The following is a 12,233-nucleotide window of genomic DNA, read 5'->3' as shown; positions in this document are numbered from 1 at the left end:
CCTCCCTGTTGGAGCATCCCCCCAGAATGCTCCTCCCCTCCCCCTCACTGGGGATAGAGAAAGGCTCCCTAGGAGTGGGAGGGGATGGGGAGAGAGAAGGGGAGGGTCTAAGAGTGAGACTCCAGTGAAAACCTTGGTCTTTACACATCTTCATCATGGAGCCCTGCACCTGTCCTGTTGAGGGCAGTCTGGGGACAGACCCCAGGGGTGTGGGCTCCCCTCTTCCTTCCCTCCCTCAGCATGGCGCCATCCAGGCCCTTTGGTCCTTAGCTGAGCTCCTCAGCTTCCAGGCACAGCTCGGCCGCTCTATGCCTCCGCTCCACCCAAGTCCTTTGGCCTCCTGAGAGTCCCCCCTGACTTTCACCCCTTCCAGGTGAAGAGGGAAGGTGATGAGTCAAGTCTGGCTGTGTTGTGTCAGGGTTGGGAAGGGGAGGAGGAACCCCCATAGGAAACTGAACGACAATAGGAAAAGTAGGAGAGCAAGGGGGAGAGGGGTGGTGAGTGTCATGTAGGCAGAGGGAAGATTGTGCTAGAACAGCGGTTCTCAACCTGTGGGTCGCGACCCCTTTGGGGGTTGAACGACCTTTCACAGGGGTCGCCTAAGACCATCGGAAAACACATATATGATTACATATTGTTTTTGTGATGAATCACTATGCTTTAATGATGTTCAATTTGTAACAATGAAATTGGGGGTCACCACAACATGAGGAGCTGTATTAAAGGGTCGCGGCATGAGGAAGGTTGAGAACCACTGTTCTAGAAGGAGGGAGAGTTAGACGCTGCAGAGAGAATTCATATGATGAGGAAAATGTTCACTGGAGGTAGCAACATGGCAGCTACATGGCAGCTGTTTTGGTGGAGTGACGGGCGAGGAAGCCAGACAGGAGTGGGCTGAGGAGCCGTGGGAGACCTAGAAAAGGGGTCAGAGTGCAGACAGCTCGGAGGAGGAGTGTGGCTGTGAAGGGGAGGAGAGTAGATACCTCATTCTCCGTCCCTTCCGCCTTCCCTTTTTCTTTCTTTCTTTCACTCTCCCCACTCCCACTCCCACTCCCACTCCTGATGCCTTTGTGTCCTCTGCCTCCCTCCACTTTCTCTCAGTGGGACTCAGCTTCTTTTAAATCCTTCCACTCTCTGGAGCATTTTTATGAGCTCCAGTTGCCTTTTTTGTTGTTGTTGTGGCTCTTCCTCCCTCTTTTCTTTTCTTCCCAGGTGACCTGAGTCTCAAATACGTGCACCCAGGCCCAGGGTCCACCTCATTCTCTTCTAGAGCAAGCGCTCGGCCCAGGGTCTTGGAGAGAAGGCTTCCTTTCTAGTTGTGGCACATCCTGCCCCAATTATGGTCTCCCCCAGCTCGAGAGGGGAACGTTTGGGGGGCAGGAGAGCCAGGAAACGTGGCGGGATGAGCTGGGAGGAAAGGGCTGGGGCATGGCCCATAGGTGCCACTAGGTCTAGGACCCTCCTCCTAATTCTGCTCCATAGGCCCAACTCCGGCCACCCCGCCCGGTCCCGGCCGGTCTCAGCTGAGAATAACGGGCTGGGTGGGGACGTTGTCAGGCTTGGGGGGGGGGGGCAGTCCTCTCTTCCACTCCGTGCTGATCACAAGCGAGGGGCCAGCTCCCATCGTCCCTGCTGGGAGGTGAGCTACAGGGCAGGGGCCTGCGTATCTCTCGCCCTCGCCGTGTCTGGAGGCAGAGCAGGTTCTCAGCACAGGTTAGAGAGGGTGAGTTCATTGAAGTGTTATTTATCCCTTTCTGGTTTGGTTCAATAAAAACTGCGCTTGTTCTATCCCATTCCCCAATTCTTTCCTTTTTTCTATTCTTTTATCTCCTCCACCCTTAACCTTTTCCCTCTACAGGTCTTTTTCTTCCTTTTCTTGTTCTTTTCGTTCCTTTTCCCTCTCTCCTCTGCCTCTGGCCGGTTGTCCCACTTCTCCCCCCTCCTCCCCCCCCCCCCCCCCCACACACACACACTCTTCCGGCATCTCTGGTGCTCCGCTGGGCCCTGTCTCCTGATGCCCAACCTACAGCGGAGAGCAGGGAGCGCAGCTGGGAGGGGCGGGTCAGAGGCTTGGTTCACAACCAAATGTCTGGTTGAAGTGTTCAGGATATGGATGGAGAGGTTCCTTTGAGGCTTAGATTAAAAAAAAAAAAATAAGTGAATGGGGCAGCCTGTATGAGGCAGAGTCGTTCACTCCCACTCCCATTTTCCCCACAGATAAGCCTCAGCCACAGATGTCTGGTGTCTTCCACGTCTACATCTGCTACCAGTCCTTCCTCCAGCAAACCTGGAATTCTGGGCTGGAGCGGGGGACCCCACCCTGCTGTTTTGCACCAGCCCTGGGCCGAGCATCCCTTTGGACATAGTATGATCTGGATACAGAAAGGATCCAGAATTATTCATGAAACAATTACTTTGCATTCAGTGTCTGCCTTCATGGAGCTTATGTCTGGTAGAGACGGGCATGAATGAAATTACATCTATGAATTTGTAATTGCAACTGTAAAGTTTATACAGGAAAGGAACGCAAAGCTCTGAGTGGCAAGCATTCCAGGGAGTCTACTTTAAACCTGGGGACCCAGTAAGGCACCCCAAATAGGTTGACATGACTAGAGATAACTTAGGTAAGGGGTAGATGGCAGGGGAGGGGATTGAGGTGGGCATGATGGTACCACATATGCAAAGGCTCTGGGGCAGGAGGAAGCATGATAAGTTCTAGATGCCTACAAATCCCAGAGAAGGCCAGTGTGGCTGGAGCACAGGAAGCAAAGTCCAGGCAGGCCCCAGAAGCCCACTAGGGGTGTTAGGCTTTGTCCTGGGGGCTTTGGGCCCCATAAGGTGTCTGAAGCAGAGAGGGTCTCAATCACGTCTGCTTTGAAAGGATCGTAACGGTCACTTGGTGGAGTAGATGCTGAAGGAAGGCTGTGGAGGAAGGTGGCTGCTGCCGGTGCCCAGGGGAGAGCTGATGAGAGCCTGGACCAGTTGAAGGAAATGGAAACAGAGAAGAGGATGGGTTCTATGGGAGGCAGAAGTGACAGGCGCTGGGGTTGGATTGGACTTGGAGTGTGGTGGTGGGGAGCACAGATGGTTCCTGGTCTTCTGACCTGAGAGACAGGAGGTGTGGTACTCTGGAAGAGAAGAGGCTCAGCAAGGACCCTGTTAGGGAAAGAAGACCCAAGTTCAGTGTCTATTGCAGACACTCTAGTCAACTCTATTGAGTGGATGGTTACTACAGACTTCCTGGGGTCAGCCTGTGCTGAGGAGTACTCTGCCCTCAGAGAGTGGAGAGTCAGGAAGGGAAATAAAAGGAACACAAACATGTCTCTCACTCGAGGCAGCACTGGCTGTGTGACTTTGGGTAAGTTGCTTCATCTCCCTGAACCTCATTTTTCCAATCTGTGAAATGGGGTAGCAGTAGTAAGGCCACTTACTGGCCTGTGTCATTTTCAGTAAATGGAAGCCTCGGGGAGGTACAAAGAGCGATGAGAATGGCAATGAGAGATGAGGTAGGTTTTATGGAGGAGGTTGCTTTTGAGTTGGGCCCAGGAGGGCCAGTGTCAGGGTTTGAATGTAGGGTTGGAATGGGAAGGTGGGAGGAAAGGCATGCTAAGCCTGGGAAGACACACACACACACACACACACACACACACACACATTCTTGAGGTGAAGGGGGAGGGAAAGACAGAAGGCCTTGAGCAGAGGAAACATGGAAGATAAGGCTGGACATGGAAGGTAGGCTGGGGACAACTTAGAGGCTTGGAATTCTAGGAGAGGAATTTATATTTAATTTCGTGGCCATAGAGAGCCAATAACTGCTTTTGAGCAGGGTATGGCTGTGAGCCTTTTGCCAAGGACTTGCCCAGAGAACCTACACCTTGGTGACAGCAGAACTCAAGTTAGAAGGCTGTGGCCCTGAAGGGGAAAGGATGATGCAAGGAAAGTGGGTGGGATTTGTGGATCTCAGATCAACAAGAAAACATGGCATGGGAGCAGGCAAAGAGGTAGACCAGATGACCCCTCCAAAGTTGGGTTTCAACTTCTACTAGATTTTGGAGCCTTACAGTCTTAAGGTGGAATATCATAGAACAATAGATGTTCTGGGAGGAAACATTGAGTTCATTCTTCCCTGCCCTCCCCAACTTGCACAGAGGAGAAACGAAGGCTTGGAGAAGGGAAGTATCCTACTTAAAGTTACACATTTGAGATTGAGGGGTCAGAGGTAAAATCTTTGCCTCATTTCAAGATCCTGAGGGGTGGGGGTTAAGGAGCTAGAGAGGTTAGGAGAGCAACTGGGGTTGGGGGCTCGACATGACACGGGGATCCCAGAGAATACCAGTCCAGGCCTGTGGGGATGTGGTGAGAGCTGCTCTCAACTCTCAGCTGAGCCATGTGGCCAGAGGGGGAAGGGAGCCTGGTGGGCAGAGTAGAACTGCCACATGGTAGAGGCTTGATGTGAACCATCTGGCCTGGGCGGAGTGTGGGCGGCACGGAGGGAGGAGCAGGAGCCGGGAAAGAGGCCATGGTGGGCGGGTGGATGGCGGGTTGGGGCTGGGAGTGGCCACCCAGAGGCCCCTACCTTCTAGACTGCTGCAGTCCAGATGCCTTCACAGCCATGGCCTGGCCCATCCAACCCGCTGACCTCATTCCCAGCTCCCCTCCCTTGCAGGCCCCCCTCTGCCTGCCACGTAGACTGGGCTTTAGCTGCATCCACTGCTTGGCAAGGAAGAGTAGACAGGACATGGGTGCCCTGAGCCCAGAGCCCTGCCAGATCAGACAGACTTGGGGGAGCAGCTGTGTTCCCTGAACCCACTCTAGGCCCGTTTCCCCTTCTAATGATGAGCCCGATAAAGGGAATGGAGTGGGGTCATGGGAGGAACATGGCCGTGAAGCAAGTTGGAATGGGCAAAACCAAGGGGGGCTCTTGGGAGGTCATGCCAGCCACCCCCCTGCCTCTTCGGGGTAGGAGAGTGTTATTCTCAGGCCCGGAAGGGGTCGGGACAGGGCATCTTCCTCTTCTCAAGCAGTTCTCAGGGAAGGGAGCTCCCTGGAGGTGTGTGTGGGGGTGAGGGTGGGGGTTGGGGGTTGGGGGCAGGCGAGGCTTCACTGGCTGCTTTGGGATGGAAAGGGGGAAGCACATCATCCCCCTCCCCTGGGCATCTCTATGACCCTCCCTTCCATCCTGCCCCCAGGCCAGAGCCTCTCCTCAGCTCTGCCTCTTGACCTTCCGCCATCCCCTGGCCTCCCTGCCCCCCAGGCCCTGGGTCCTCTCTCCAGCTGCCCCAGCTGAGCAGGGGGCTGTCCCCGCGCCTCTGCTCTCCAGGCGTTCCAGGCCTGTGAGTCATCTGGAACTCTGCTCTGGCTGCTGCTTCCCTCCAGAGGCTGTGGACCCTCTCTCCCCTCCTCCTCCAAGCCAAGGGCAAGGGTGCCCCTCCCAGGCAGGGGCCCTGGAGGAGGGGGAGGGAAGCCGCGTGTGAGACCAGCGAGGCCCTGCTCCCCCAGGGCAGTGAGGAGGGGACTCAGAAAACTCCCCCAGACTCAAGAGACAGAGTTTCCGGCCCGTTTTCCTGTCCTAGATGGGGAAACTGAGGAGGGGCGGGCGGGGGCGGGAGGCCGAGGAGCCAGAACTTGGGTGGACTCAGGCTCCTCCTCCCTCTGTTTTAGGGCTCAGCGTGGCCAAGCTGGGAACCGGCCCAAGCCTCTTTCTGAAGGGCCCTCCCTACACTCAAAGCCAGGTCTGGCAGGAAAGCTGGAGAGAGGCCACTGCTACCGCCTCGCCGCAGACTCCAAGGGTGACACGTCCTGACTGGGTGGGGAGTCCACGTTTGCAGGAAAGGGGGAGGCCGGGGCCTGGACCTTTCCCACAGGCTCCTGCACCCTGGGAGGCTGCCTCCATCCGCCCCTCCCCTCTGCCTCTCCTCCTGGGCAGCCCTGTTCCTCCTCCTCCTTTTCTCCCTCCTCCTCCTCCTCCTCCTCCTCCTCCTCCTCCTCCTCCTCCTCCTCCTCCTCCCCCTCCTCCAGCCAGAAGAAACAGCCGAGGATGGAGGGGAGGCTGAGGGGAAGGGCAGGAGTTGGGGAAAGTCCCCAATGCCCTCCTCCCCAATGCCCCCTTGTCCCCTTCTTCCCCAAGTTCCTGCTCCTCAGCCCTGGATTCGTTGTCTAGAAACCAAGGATCTAGTACCCGACTGGCCTGGCGACGTTGGCCATCTCAGATGCTATTACAGATCCTGTCTCCTCACCTGCAAAATGGGGCCTGGGCAGAAGCCCCTCCCAATGGGGCTGGTCTGTACTTCTGTGTCTTCCCAGTCAGACAGACAGACAGACATGCAGGCACTTACACACACACACTCACACCCACCGACTCACATACCGTCTCACACACACCCCTTCACCCGCGCGAGCGCACACGCTTTCACATACATTTGCGCGTGCACGTGGCCCCTCGCTTGCTTTGGGTGCAGCCGCCGCCGCCCCATTTTCTATTTCTCTTTTTCTGACAGCGCCCCTCCCCCCGCCGCCCCATATCTTTTCTCATTCCTATTGCACCTCCTCCCCTTCACCTCTCCTTTATCATGTCCTCCTCCTGAGGTCACCGGCAGGGCCAAGGCAAGAAGAGTGGGGTGTGAGAGGTGAGCTTCAGTGAGGCCAGACATCTGACCCTGCAAGGACCACTCCCACCCCCTCTCAGGTCACTTGGCTCTTGTTGAGGTTCTGGGTGGGAGGGATGTGAGAGGGGGAGAAGGAAGAGAGCAGAGAAAGGCTTGCTCTTCTCCACCCAGCTGGGGACCTGCAGGCGATCCCCCTCACTTCTCTTTCCTGAACTTCGTGAACATTCACTTTCAAAAGCCTCTGTGCCGTGGGCATCCGGGGGCCTCCTGTTCTGCATGATGATGTTAGCAGCTTGCTCTGGCTGCGTTGCCCCAGGCTGCACCCTTCTAGGAACTTCCACCTAAGGGAATCTGGTCAGAGCTCAGAAAGGACTGTTCCAGGGGATGAGCTATCTGTTGGCCAGAAGAGGCGTGGGAACTGGGCAGCAGCGCTCACCCCTCAGACCCAGCCTGACTCAGGAATAACCACAAACATCTGTACCAGGCTGTGTTGTAGCACAGAGCCCTCTGAGGTGCGTGCTGTGATTGTCTCCGATTTCAGAAGAGGAAAGAGAGGCCCAGAGAGGTTAGGTCAGTTGGTTGAAGTCACACAGCTAGGTAGTGGCTGAGCTGGGATTCAAACCCAGGCAGCCTGGCTCCAGAGCCCAGAGGCTTAACCGCTACTCTCGACAGGTCCAGGAGACCCAGGTTGGATACCAAGGGATGCCCTCCTGCCTAGTCTGAAGAAGCAACTGTGACACAAACATGCCACTCCATCTGTGTGCACAGATGGGAAGGTGCGCAGTGTCACGTGGCAGGAAACTGACCACAGGCGTCGCCACTGCAGCTGGGAGGCCCTTCGAAAGTGCTGCCTCCCTCCCGTCTGCAGAGGAACTTTTGTGAGCTGACAGCACCACACACGTCATCTCCTCTAATCCTCACAACAGCCCCGGGGGATCAGTCTTCATCCCTCAATGTTACAGGGGGGAACCTGAGACTCAGAAGGGCCAAGGCATCGTCTAAGAACCCCTTCCTGGAGCCGAGAGAACTTGACAGCCAGCCCAGGCTTCTTCTCGTTGCCCTGTGTGCTCCCTAATTACAAATCCACGCGACCACTAGCCACACATAGCCACGTACAACAGACCACGTGTAACTGGGAAGATTCAGCCCTCAGTTCTGTACCAAATGGCACTCTGCTCCTCCTCACTGGCAGTCCCCCCAGGAAGGTCTTATTCTGCAGGTGAGGAGAAGCCCTGTGCTGGGGACCCCCCCAGCCAGGAAGTGGTGAAGCTGTGACTAGATCCCGGGCCTGCCTGGCCTGGCCACCGAGCCATCATTCTTCTTATTGCACGATACTACCTGCCATCCTCTTCATCATCCAGCCCAGAAGCAGCCTTGCACACGACCCATCCCCACTGAGCACACAGGAATGTAACAGATACAGGAAAGTGACACCCAGGATGCACCTGCACGATGCAGGCTGTTTCTTGGTGTTTTCTGGGTCCCAGGCTCTGACCTAAGGGCCGTAGATGCATTAGCGCCCTGAACGGATACAACAATCCTATGATGTAGGTTCTGTAAACGTCCTGTCCTCATTTTACAGGTGAGGAAACTGGGGCTCAGAGAGGTTAAGTAACTTGCCCAAGGTCACACAGCTAGGAAGTAGCAGAGCTGAGATTTGAACCCTGCCTCTCACTACTATGCTATAGCCCTTTCTCTAATCTGACTGGGTACCACTCAGTCTGAAACCACTACCGAACACCCTGCTGTGCCCAGCACTGTGCCAGTCCCTAAGCACCCAGAGGTGAACAAGGCACAGGTCCTCCCTGCCTCCTCCACCTGCCCCTACCCAGCACCACACAATAGATGGGGCTGTGCCCACACTCCCTCTCCCGCCTTCCCATAGAGCCTCCTCTCCAGCCAGCGAGGACATGTGGATCTTGGCTCTGGTTTGCATTCGACACCCAGTGAGGGAAAACACTGAAGTGGTGCCAAAGCCTGAATGGGAACACAGAGACAGGGAGATGCAAATAGGGCAGGACAGCTGGGGGCCAGGGCTGGAGCAGGGGCTGGGGTGGGGCCGTCTCTCTACTTCTGCCTCCATTCTGGTCCTAGGCTCACATCTATTCGGTCTCTCTTCATCTCAGATCTTCTCCTGGCATCTCTGGCCGATTCTCTTTCTCCATTTCTGTCTCTCTGTGTATCCATCTGTCTCCTGTCTTTCCCTGTCCCTTCACTGCATGTCAGAGGCGATCATCCCCTGTGGGGATGGATGATGGATCAGAGGCTTGGTCACCCACCATCAGAGTGGACGTCAGCTCTGTCTCAGGATCCTTCGCACCGGCCTCCTCTTTACAAAGGATCACAGTTCTCTCCTCTGCAAACCTTCCTCCCAGGCTCTTTCTGCCCCTGAATTGTAATATCTGAGGGTCAGCCTAGGCTGCAGGTCTGAGATGTGTCCTGCCTCCCCCTTCAGACTGGCGGAAGAAGCCGTGTCCCTCCCATCAGACAGGGAGCTCCCAAGGATAAGGATTATGCCTCCTCATTCAGACTGAGCTCCCCGAGGACAGGGACTGTGTCTCTCCCCTCCCCCCCAGACTGGGGTTCCTGAAAGGTAGAACCTGGGTTTCCTCCATCAGACTGGGGGCAGGGCCTGTGTCTCCTTCCTCCAGAGTCTCCTGGTCTGTAGCTCAGGCTCTGCCTTGGGAAATATTTAGCAGGGATGAAGCGACTAAAGCGCTCCCCACCCTCCATATCTCCCTCCAAAGACCACTCAAACTTTAATGTCCACCCCACTCTTGTGAGCCCAGCGTCAGTCTCCTCCCCTCCCAGATGGGTCCTTCCTTCCCTGGGGCAGCTGGAGATCAGGAAGACAGGGATATTAATGTACAACAATCTGTAGAAAAACCTGTGGGCGAGGATCCTGCCCAATCACCAGTCCTCTGGCATCCCAATCCTACCCAAACCCAAGCACAGCCTCCTCACCTGTCTTTCTCCTCATTTCTGGAGGTATTTAGAGTTCATTGGTCTGATGGTCTCCGAATGCTATTTAGAAAAAACAAACCGTTTCTTTGGAATGATTTGAGAGTTACAGAAAAAGTTGCAAAGCGAGTCTAGAAAGTTCCTACATGCCCCTCATCCAATTCCCCTAATGTTAACATCCGACATCATCATGGTACATTTGCCAAAACTAAGAAGGCAACATCGGTACATTAGCACGAACTGACTCCGGGCTTCATTCAGGCTTCACCAGATGTTCTACTAATGTGACGTCTCTGTCCCAGGACCCCATCTGGGATATCACATTGCCTTTGCTCATCGTGTCTCGTTGGTCTCCTCTGTTCGTGATGGTTTTTCAGTGTTTCCTTGTTCTTCACAACCTTCACAGTTTTGAGGACGCGTGGTTACGTATCCTGTAGAATTTCCCTGTGTTATTTCTCAGCAGGAAAAGCCCTTCCTCAAATGAAACCCTGTGCTGAGTCCTGGGATATGAGCAGAGACCAAAGTGGGGTTTCCGGGGCCCCAGCAGCAACGGGAAAGGCTGTGGGGGGAGCCTGAATATGGATCTCCCTGCTCCCCACCCCGAGAACTCTAAGAAACCCCTAGGGGGTCATGGAACCCAGTTTGAAAACCACTGACGGAGGCCCAGCTCTGCTCAGTGCATGGTTCTTTTCCTATAACGCCCTGGACAGGTAGCGATAGACCCAGTCTCACATATTCCCCGTGACAGGCCCATCAGCGTTTCTGAGGAAGCTCTGATGCTGGAAAGGCTTTGACAGCTGCCCCTCCCCAGCCTCTGTTGTAGGCTCACCTGGGTGTGCTGCCCAGGGACACCCTACGGGACTGACACCCCCTTTCCCAGCTGACAGAAACGTGGCAGCCCGTGGGCTCCCTATCCCTCTCCAGGTATCACTGTCAGCCAAAGGGAGCTACTTTGCCAGAGGTCAGGCTCCTCCTCAGAGGCAATCATCCTATGACTGGTTGATGTGAGGGTACAAAAGCTCTGACCCCTTGCCCGGCTGGCATGGCTCAGTGGTTGAGCATCGACCTATGATCCAGGAGGTCATGGTTCGATTCCCGGTCAGGGTATATGCCTGGGTTGTGGGCTTGATCCCCTCATGTGTGGGGCATTCAGGAGGCAGCTGATCAATGATTCTCTCTCATCATTGATGTTTCTCTCTCTCTCTCTCTCTCTCTCTCTCTCTCTCTCTCTCTCCCCTTCCTCTCTGAAATCAATAAAAATATATTTAATAAATAAAAGACCTGTATATTGAAAACTACAATATATATCTCTATATCTCTATATCTCTATATCTATACTAGAGGCCCAGTGCATGAATTGTGCACTGGTGAGGTTCCTCAGCCTGGCTGGCAATCAGGGATGATCTGGGCCAGCTGGCCAGCAGGGAGGGACCACAGGAGGTTGGTTGGCCATGAAAGGTTGGCTATGGGAGCACACTGATTACCAGGGGGCAGCTCCTGCATTGAGTGTCTGCCCCCTGGTGGTCAGTGTGCATCATAGTGACCGATTGACGGTTGTTCAGTTGTTCAGTCACTTAGGCTTTTATATATATAGGTATCTATATCTATCTATCTATCTATCTATCTATCTATCTATCTATCTACACATATTTTTTTTAAAGCCCTGACCCCTTGTCTCAAGGGGGAAAAACTCTGAAGGGCCATCTCAGCTCCAGAGCTACTAGTGGGGTAGATGAAGCCTCTGCAGTTGAAAGCCTCCCTCTGCCCAGTCCTTCATTCACTACCCAACCAATCTAGTTCCCTCGGGTTTTGGAGAAAGGCCATCTGCATTGGAGGATTATACATTGTTTGAAAAACAGTTTCCTGTGTGCTGCAGGGCCTTGGTAGAGGTAGAGTGCCTAGCAACCAGGGACACCAGGTGATCATGTGGCTGCAGCTGCCTACCATGAGCTGGTTCTGACAGACCCACCATGTTTCTGTGAGTCTCCTCTCCTTCTAACTGAACTGTCTGGGTGTCTGGTGATTACATGGCCTAGATCTCTCTTGAATGTCCCCATATGTGGCCATCAGTGCTCCTTCCACTTAACATATCAGCCAAGAACATGTGCTTCCAGCTAGATGGGGCCAGAGATCAGAGTAACAAGACACACATCCCCACCCTCCAGCTCATGACTCAGAGAGGAGACTTAATGGCTATAAAAAGTTTCCCAAAGTGTGGTTCGTAGACGATTGCGGAGGTCCCTCAAGGTCTACAAGTGATACACAGGTGCTGGCAGTTTCCAAGGAAAAAGGATGGAATGATTTTACCCATACACTTGACATGCAAAATTAAGATTTTCACCGCCATCCCATTATGTTCTTTTTAAAAATATATATATATTTCTTTATTGATTTCAGAGAGGAAGGGAGAGGGAGAGAGAGATAGAAATATCCATGATTAGAGGGAATCATTGATTGGCTGCCTCCTGCACGCCCCTTACTGGGCATTGAGCCCGCAACCCAGGCATGTGCCCTTGGCCAGAATCAAACCCGGGACCCTTCAGTCCGCAGGCCAACGCTCTATCCACTGAACCAAACCGGCTAGGGCCCCATTATGTTCTTGATAACTGTCTCATTCTTCAGCACTGTGCATGTGCTACAGGTTCAAATTTGGTTGATCTACCTTGG

Source organism: Myotis nattereri (assembly GCF_964212035.1).
Source record: "Myotis nattereri genome assembly, chromosome: 16".
Classification (NCBI taxonomy): Eukaryota; Metazoa; Chordata; class Mammalia; order Chiroptera; family Vespertilionidae; genus Myotis; species Myotis nattereri.
Note: the sequence above shows the minus strand (reverse complement) of the source record.